This window comes from Xenia sp. Carnegie-2017, unplaced genomic scaffold, assembly GCF_021976095.1.
Source record: "Xenia sp. Carnegie-2017 unplaced genomic scaffold, XeniaSp_v1 HiC_scaffold_6, whole genome shotgun sequence".
NCBI classification, from domain to species: Eukaryota; Metazoa; Cnidaria; class Anthozoa; order Malacalcyonacea; family Xeniidae; genus Xenia; species Xenia sp. Carnegie-2017.
Window position 1 is genome coordinate 4358368 of NW_025813526.1, and position 10066 is coordinate 4368433.

Consider the following 10066-nt stretch of genomic DNA (forward strand, 5'->3'; position numbering starts at 1 on the left):
AGGTGCTAAGGCTAGACTTATCAGTTTTAAAATTACTGTTAGAAGGTTTATCAATGCAAGACAGCTGGAAGAATCGCTTAATATCTTGGTGTTCTTGTAGAGAAGAGTTGTCAGGATGCTTGCGCTTTTTGTTACACACTTTATGTTTTCATTTTTGTTGAGCAAAGAAGAGGAACATAATGGTTTGGCAAAAGCTCGCCAGACTTAACCTTGCCTTCATAGCAGAATAATATGTGAACAGCAACATCCTTCACAATTGCTTCATTTGCCAAGCGAGGGTTTACATGTCTATTAAAAGTAATTTGGGTCTTATGTCCCCACAATCTGGATAATAAGTAAATATTTCATTACCAATAACTGATGATAAGCCCAGAATACACAAGAAAGGTGACCAGGTACCATCATAACAATTTAAAATAGCTTCTTGCTTAATTAAATCCTCATTCTTTAAGCGGAATCTAAACATGAGGCCAATACTGATAATGGCAAAAGATTAACAAGACTAAGGTCATGGTGCTCAGTCACTGCCAAAGAAAATGCAGGATGTTTATTGTAAAAATCACAATGAAGGTATAGCTCAAGGGAAGTCAGTATTCTTAAAATACTTACTAAGCTGTTGTCTCCTACAAGCAGCAAAGATACTGAGCTGTAAAGACAATTCCCTGATGCTTGAGATCTACAAGGTTCAAAATAATCCCTCTTTAGTTTAAATTTCTTTTGTGTTGTACTAAACAGCGTAACTTTAAATATTAAACATCCAATAATGTTATATTACGTATTTAAAAACAGCTAAGCACATGTAACATTGCCATATAAAGTTATTCATTCAGATTCTTAATTTTCCTTACATAAATAGTATACCAGTATTTCAGTTAAATTTATAAGTTATTATTTGCTTATTTAATTATTCGAATAAAATACAAACTTCGATTGGTAAACGAAGGATTTCTGCACTGGCAAGTAATGCAAAATATAATTACAAAACATCAGATATTGACAAGCTTATTAAAAATTCAGATAAAGCATCGTAATCGGACAGAAGTAGAATAAAAGCTAAATTGAACAGCCATATCAACACATCGTTACCTGAATGCAGTGTAGATCTTTCCCTGCGATTTCATACTGCTTGGAATATATGTCTCAGCGACAATATGCCGGTACAGTGAATTGCCCAGTTTTGATCGAAGCAAGTAAGATGAACATCTTGGCTTTGAATTCAACTGCCCGCGTAGCTCGTTGTACAGAAGCAACAGAGCTTCTTTGTTGTTGCTGTTCATTGCCTCTTGGGCTTCTAGAAAACAATCTCTATCCATTTTCAGAAGAAATTGCGTGCGGTAAATGTTAACTAAACTAGTATCTCGAAAGTCGAAAGTCGAAAATAGTGAGGTACGCTTGCTGTACTTGAGGGAGTTGATAAAATGCACCAATAAAATGCACTGTTAGAATAAACATGGAACATCGTAACCAATCATAGACATTATTCCAAACAAAGTTCAAGGTCAAAAACCAGCTAGTGCCTCAAAATATTCTCCTTATGCCTCAAAATTTTCCTTGGTACTTCAAAATTTCCTCAAGTCCTTCAGAAACCATGGTAACTGCAAGTTTTAGCCAATCAAAATGCTCATTCAAGCTTGGGTACCTCAGTAGCCGCTGACAAGTACCTCAAAAAAATCGCTTTGCTTCAAAAAGCAAACTATAAAAACTGGAATCAGATTTGAGTATTTTGCGATCACATACTGAACGCTGATCGCAAATAGTAACTTAACTCAGTTAACTGGACTAAAACCTATGATCTCAATTATTACGTAATTCCTTGAAAATTTTATGTACCTCGCGTGAGGGTCTTGAGGTACCCTAGATCCGCCACTGGTCTGTAGCCAATACCTTGAAAATCACCCATGTAGCTTTCTTGTAACATTTCATCATCACTTTCATCATCAATAGAATTGTATTCTTCCAACAATCGCACGTAAACACAGCCCTGCACTGCCATTTTTAATACTAACACACCGGTCAATTCAACCCCACTTGCAAATTTGGGTGAGATAAGTTCTCCATAGCATGCCTACAGTTATATCGATTAAAGTAAATTCTCATAACATTTTAACAGACAAAGCACAAAAAACAGTTTATTGTAAAATTGCACTAACAAAATAGAACAAATTCATAAGAAACATATTGTTTAACGTACTTTTACTATAATTTGTCAAATGGAAATTCTGAAACCACTAGCCCTTTTTTTTCAATTCAACACGATTCTTGTAAGTTGGCACTCTGGAGGTTTGGGGATCTGGAATTATGACAACATCTTTGTAAGCAATAGATCTATTTGCTGGCCTTCCTCGCTTTACCAAGAATGATACGAATCGAGTGGGTGTGCGTCGTCTTTTTGACAAACTTTGACCGCCAACTGATCGTGAACGATGTGGCATACCATTCCTCAGAGTTGGGAAACGCTGCGAAAGTTCTTCTCGTAACAGTGAAACTGAGTTGTAAGAATTCCTCGACGTAGTAGTTTGAGGTGACGATGATGACAGTGAAGCAAGACATTGAATATCAGTAGTATTAAGCGTCTGCAAAGTACGCAAAGCTTCTGCAGCACGCTGAACGGTCGATGAAGTAACATTTTCCTCTGCCATTTTGCTGTTGTGAATTATAAAATTTCATATTATTTCACAGTAAACAAAGTTTCCCAAATGGAAGCAACATTCGAGAAGTGCGAACAAATAAATTCGGAAAGTGTGAATAAATAAATTCCAAGTGAGAATAAATAAATTCCAAGTGAGAATAAATAAATTGATCTACTAATAAACTAATTAACAGAATAATGACATGATCGGCTAGTCAATAATAACTCTTATACGATTTGCTCCTTTTTTAGTAGAAACAATACAGTCGTTTCTGTGGTGTAGTGGTTATCACATGTGTTTCACATGCACAAGGCCCTCAGTTCGATCCTGAGCAGAAACAATGTATAGCAAATTTTTGGACTTTTGTACAATGCAAGTAATTTGAATTAATAGAAACAGAACTAAATGGCAATGCAAAAGATTGACAAACAAATTTTAATTAATTATTGAATTTATGCCAATGCAGAACAAGGACAATTTAACATTTAATTTAAATTATGGATGAAAATAAAAATAATCGATTTATAAATAATTTTCCAAATGTTTTTTTTTTGTATATTTTGTAACTCAAAACTCATTTAGGTATAAATTTTATGTGATTTAATGTTGTACAATGTTTTTGTTGGTTGTTAGAAAAGCAGAAACCAAATAAGCTAAGATATTACACAATTTCATATGCAAAGAAATATTTAGGTTATTCGTCAATCACTTAAAAATGATTATATTTTCTTTATATTAACATTGACAAACCCAATAGTAGATTTAGTTTTATTATAAAGTGAGTATCACATATATTCGACAAAAGAAAAAAACATTTAGACCTTATATAATAATTAAGCAGCGTACTTTTACTTTATCATTCTAACTACTAAATTGAAGAAGAAAAAAGTTATAGAATCAGACAATTTAATTGACATAATATGCATTTAATGGAGTAATTGCATTTCATAACTGATTTTCAGTATGCATAGTGCTCTTAGTTAATCTTACTTCTTTCAAGTAAGGGAAAACATACATCTTTGAATATATTATTTCTATATTTAAACGGCTGTCACCACGGGCGTTTATGATAAAGAGTCAAAACATCTATAGTTAAATTGTTTGTTTTATTTCTAACTTAAATTATGACATATGTATTGTATTTGCAAAAAATCTGGATAAAACACATATTCCAATTATAGTTTGTTAAAGAAAGTAGTTTTAATTTATTTTTGTATGCATATTTGTATATAGTATATAAAGTTATGACATGTATTTTATACTTGCAAAGAAATGAGCTGAAAATTTTAAAGCTTGTTGTAGATATTTAAAACATTGGTAATAATTAAGAAGAAATAATGTTAACTCTAAAATATATGTGAAAAATGAATTGTTCTTATATTATTTTTCTTTTTTAATAGGCAATATAAAAAGAAGTCATTTATGTGGTGTAATGGTTTTTTGCATGTGTGGTTTACATGAAAAACGCCTTCAGCTGTATACTGAGAAAAAACAACTTATAGCAAGTTTTTGTACTTTTGGTCAATGCAAGTAATTTGGATTGAATGAAACATGACTTATGCCAATAGAGAACACTTACAGTTTAATATTAAATAAATATGAATCAATGGCAATGCAGAAAAATGGCAGTGTAGTATTTAATATATATTATAATATTATTTGAAGATTATGCATTTACAAATAGCTTTTAAAATGAGTATTTGTTTATTTTTTGAGCTTAAAAGTTATTTTATATTGTTTGACATAGTGTTCATGGCGTCTTACAAAATGAGAATGAAATCAAACAAGTATATTACACAATTTAATACATAAATAAAATTTTACGTTACTTGGAAATCGTTTATAAATGATTAATTTGTCTTCACTTAAACATTGACAAAATCCATTAATAGATTGAGTTGCATTATTACATGAATACCATATATCTTCATTAAGGAAAAAATGTTAAGTCCATTTATATCTTTTAAACAATGTACTGTTAATTTATTGTTGTAGCTACAAACTTTAATGAGAAATAAATTTTAGAAGTGAACATTTTAACTTCTCAGCATATAACAGAGTAACCACAATTCAAATCTGATTTTTTCTGTACACATGTTGTTCTTTGTGAAGCTCAAATCCTTTAAGTGTTGGAAAACATACAATTTTAATTGTGTTGCTTTTGCATTATAAGTGATGTCACAGGTGTCTTACATGTCAAAGATTGTCACTGCATTGTGATTAAGTCAAGTATATTTAAATTTGTTCATTTATTTATAACTTAAATGATGACATATGTATTGTATTTGCATAAAACTTAAAAAAGCATTTTGCTCCATTTATTGTTTAATAAAGAAAAAACATTGAATTTATTTTTATACATTATTGTATGAATTATACATAAATAGTGACATGTGTTTTACTTTTGTATTAAAAAATTGGATAAAAATTTTTAAAACTGATTGGAAATAACTAAAATACATGTGATATCACATAAAGAAGAAACTCTGTATTAAATTATATTCTTTCTAAAATATATTTGCAACATTAATAACTCTTATATGATACATTTCTTTTTTAGTAGATAAAAATCAGTTGTTTCTGTGGTGTAGTGGTTATCACATGTGTTTAACATGCACAAGGCCCTCAGTTCAATCCTGAGCAGAAACAATGTATAACAAATGCAAGTAATTTGTAATAATAAAAACAGAACATTCTGTCCATCTAACTCTCATAAATAGTGGTAGCTTACGATTTAATTCGCATAGGGTGTTCATATGGTCCAGCTCGCTTTCATATTCTGGCCACATAGTAGCAAGGGTTCTGTTTGCCACTTCCAGATGTCGAGTTAACTCCAACAAACTTGGTCCATCTGCTTGCTTCAATAGTGCCAAATTCATCAACTTTAGAACATGAGCCTTTGCAATTATGCGCGGTTTGCCAAAATTTTCTTACAATGTGTTCTTCGAGATATTATAACGTTCCTGGGCAGGTATGTTAACACAACTCTCAATACCATCACATGCTTTACCAGTGCAATGTATTAGGAGTTGAAGTCTAGTAGAATTATCTGGATTGTCCTTTTCTAAGCAAGTCTCAAAATTATGCATGAAGGAGGCATAATTTAATGCATCACCCTCAAAGTGCATATATTTGATTTTTGGCATGGAAACTACTTGTCTCAAGGCTTTTACTATCTCGTCTCCTCCTCCTCCTTCCTTAAATTGGATCTGTTCGGCCTTTTGTTAAATTAAGTTTGTCATAGGAGCTGATTGTGATTCGCCTTCCGACGATCTTACAGTCTGATCTGGATTAGTTTGAGTTTTCTGCGTTGGTACCTCCGACTGTTTTATTTGTGGTTCGGAATGATCTACTTCAATGATTTTCTCAAAGTCCCCTACATTCCCTGGCTGGGAGAGCATGCCTTTTGTTTGTACTAGCGAACTTTTCAGAACATACGCCTTTGCAAACGGTGACAGGTTTTTGTTAGTTTTGATACCGCTACCGCTGTGGTCTTACCGTGGTCTTCTTTGAGTTTGATCTCTGCTTCTTCGCAGCAAGTGTTAAGGCTCACCAACGCTCGCTCTTCTTCCATTTTGGCTTCCATAGTTCATGTTGTTTCGCTAACTGATCTCTCTTCAGCTGTGCATGGGCTAACTTTTCTTTCCTTCTGGACACTGTTGAAGACTTGGAACTATGGCTCCTTGACTTACTTGCTGAGCTTCTACTTGTTATTAATGAAGGCGAACTAACCTCTTCTTCTCTTTGCTTTGCTTCTAATTCGGCATTCCTTTGCCAAGATCTGACCATTTCGTCCAGATGCACCTTTTTTGCCATCTGTTCTTTGTAGCTACGACTTGCTATTTCTCTTTCTTCATCCTGGACGATTAATTCAAGGTATTCTTCGTGAATGTCAACAAACGCCTTCCAATTATCATCATATTGTTTTTTGCATCTCTTGATTTCGTCCAATGTTGCACCAGCGTGAATGCCTTCTTGTAACCATCCCTGATTGGTTATTAAAGTGTTTAGTAACCCGATACGAGTCGTAAACAAAACGTTGATTGTTTCGTTTCCGGTCTTTCCTATATTTGATTCCGATGTTGGAGTATTTAGTTCGTTGTCAAATGCTGTAAAACGTACGTGTCCGAAGCCACTCTCAGATCTTGTTTTCTGTTCGACAATCAGCTCATCTTGCAACACTATTGGCAAAGATTTTACTGACATAATCGAACTCCCAAAATAGAAATAACTTCGCAAGCTGCCCTAGCAATTGTCAATCATTCCAAATAATAATCCCAATGTTTTGTTGCAATATCCCGTCCGAATAAGCAAAAATATTCAGATTGCTGTTTCCTTTGAGCAGTAAGATATGTTGTCTGTAACGAGCGAACATAAATGAAAAACACCGTCCCTGACGCGAGAATATAGTTGAGATACACAATTATAGATGAGATTCACCTTTCCTGACAAGCGAATATAGATGAAATACACGAATATAGATGAGATTCACCGTCCCTGACAAGAAAATATAGATGAAATACACGAATATAGATGAGATTCACCGTCCCTGACAAGCAAATATAGATGAAATACACGAATATAGATGAGATTCACCGTCCCTGACAAGCGAATATGGATGAAATATACCGTCCCTGACGCCCGAATATATTGTTTACATATTAACAATCGTGGTGTTTAGGTCCTTAACTGTTACTATCAAGTCGTCATACAACTTGGGAATAAACCAAATTACAATTTTATTATTTTGAAATTACTGTCTTTAATTTGCTTTAAGGACCGTTTGGTCCCACGTACAAGATTCAACTACAACAATTTGTCTTTTTCTGTTATTAAACAACAAACCCTTTTAAACGTCACTTCCTGCTCCCCATTCCGTCCAAAGCAGCAATTCATACGGTAGCCACACAAGGTGTTGATTAAATGAAAAGGAATTTCATAAATAAATTATCTCTAATATGCCATTTTTAAAAGTGCTCATACATAGATGAAACTACAAAAGTCTGATATTTATCATCTTGACTAAAAACTTCACATACTTGGTTTCATGCTGAATCTTTTTTTGAACTTATGACTAACACAAGTACTTTAACACAGTATATTTACAAAAAAGCCTCAAGGAAGTATCCAACCTAAAAATAGTTTAAACACCATTTTTTGAATTGCACTTTAAAATACCCTTTATGTATCAACAAGCCCCTTCATGGAGAAAGAAGTCTTTAAAGTATCCCTTATCATTTTGGCATCCTTTGTTACATTTTGCCCAGTGACTGCACAGATAAGGGTAGACTCAGATGTACCATGTTGTCTCCAATGACCATTCTTCACACGTTCATCACTAGATTCTGTGTCTAACAAGCCATTTTGACAGTACATATTTTTTGATGAAGACTTGCTTAGGTAATTGTGAAGAACCAGAGCTGCCACAACCAAGGATTCAACTGAACTTGGATTCAAGTGCAAAAAGGTTCTAAATAATCTCCACTTGTTTGCAAGTATCCCAAAGAGATTTTCAGAAATTATTAGCCCAGCTGTGTCTGTAATTGTAGACTTTTTTGTCAACATTAAGACCAGTCTGAGCATATGGCTTCATCCTGTTTTTCTTTAAAGCAAAGTTATCATCACCAACAAAAACATGAGGGACTTCAGCTACTCCAAATGGTAGACACGTTGGTGGAGGTAAAGAAATACTTCCTTCTTTTAGTCCTTGAGACAAGCTACACTTGTCCCAGACTCCATCAGAAATTCTTCCATTTGTACCCACATCTGTATAAATGCAGTCATAGTCAGGGCCAACTAGGGCCATGAGAACAATTAAATTGGTGTGCTTGTAATTATATAATAAGACCAAGCATTACCAGGAGGCTGGATAACAATGTGCTTACCATCAATAGCACCTACACAATTTAGAAAGTGCCGACGCAGTTCAAATTGATCCAATATGTTGGACCCTTCTTCATCAGTGGATAGAAACTTTAGACAAATTGGGCCAACACACTTCATTCACTATATATGAGATAGCAGATTTGGAGATACGGAATTGAAAGCTCATAGATCTATATGACTTGCCAGTTGCAAGAAAGCAAATGGTTAATGTCAGTTGTTCTACAGCCTTTATGACCTTATGACCACCAGTATGTTGATAACAGGTTATATCTAACAGCTCCTAAACGATATTGTTGAAATATCTTTTCTGTTCCCTTCTCCTTATCCAGCTCCTGGTCTTTCCTCGTTTACCTTCTTTTCCCCTTCATCTTCTAACAATTAAACAACCAATACAGCGCCACACACTATCTTAATTTACGACGTTTGGTGTTACATTCTGCCATAATGCAAAAATTTGGCTTTTACATAAAACTTGTTTTTCGATATTTTATGCCGTTTGGCCACCCTTTAAAACATATTGATGTTTTGTCGTAAAACATGTTGTAACATGTTTTAAGGAAAAACATTTACTGTTTGGACAGGGCTTTAGGTTTTGTTTCGATTACTGACTTATGTGGTCATTTTGGGAAATACTTTTTTTTGTTGTTGAAAACTTGAAATTTCAGACTCTAAGTCGGATCAGAAGTTGAATGTTTCTCAGTATGATTTTGAGGACGATTTAAACGCTTAATGATCACCAGTTTATATATCGGAGACAAGACAAGCTGTAGAAGCAACAAGCATTGTAGTTCAAAAAGCTTTGCCAGCATCTAACTCATCTCAAACTGAAGTAAGCTTTTTTCCATTTGTTTAGTCTTATGTAATATGAATGTTTGAATATATTCCGTACATTGACTTAGTATTTCTGCTTTTCAGTTTTGCAAATGTAAAAATAGTTGCAGCAAACGAAGCAGGAGAAAACAAAAACGTTGTCCATGCCAAGACGAAGACTTGAAATGTTCAGATGGCTTTTTTGTAAAAATAATGTAAAAATAATGCACATCAACTTGAGGAAGGACTTAATAGTAATACTGGAAAAAAGTGCATTTCAGCATCATGAAATTGCTGTGGTGAAGCCAAGAAAAAGCTTACTGTAAGTCATCTATACCATTTGTTTGTGTGATATAAGTAATTATAAATTATACATAACATAGTAATACAGTGCATATTTTATAAATGGTTGAATATTTGTAGGATTTTATTGTAACACTGACAAATGACCAGAAGAATAAATAGCTGCTCGAGCTTCTTGCCATGGGGAAGGGTAGTTTTGGCTGCTGAAAATTTTGTGGAGTTTGGTGGAAACAACACTGCTGTTTCTTATACAAGTATGAGACTGCCTTGTGTATATGTGGAGTATGCAGATCTATGCCAACTGAGGAGGAAAATGTATGTTGCAAGAAAAGCAAATGTGTAACATCATATGTAATTTTCCAAAATGTATGTACTGACAGAGATGTATTAATTATGACTGTTCAAGCTAGATGTGAGCCGATGAAATGGGCTATTCC

At 33.7% G+C, this 10066-nt stretch overlaps 2 non-coding genes across 2 annotated transcripts; both read left to right on the forward strand.

Moving 5' to 3' along the window:
* The first annotated feature begins 2897 nt into the window (after positions 1 to 2897).
* Positions 2898 to 2970, forward strand: Trnav-cac. Its single transcript has one exon. It is a non-coding gene; the product is annotated as a tRNA-Val (tRNA).
* Positions 2971 to 5206: 2236 nt separating this feature from the next.
* On the forward strand, positions 5207 to 5279 carry Trnav-aac. The gene has a single exon. It is a non-coding gene; the product is annotated as a tRNA-Val (tRNA).
* Positions 5280 to 10066: the final 4787 nt, after the last annotated feature.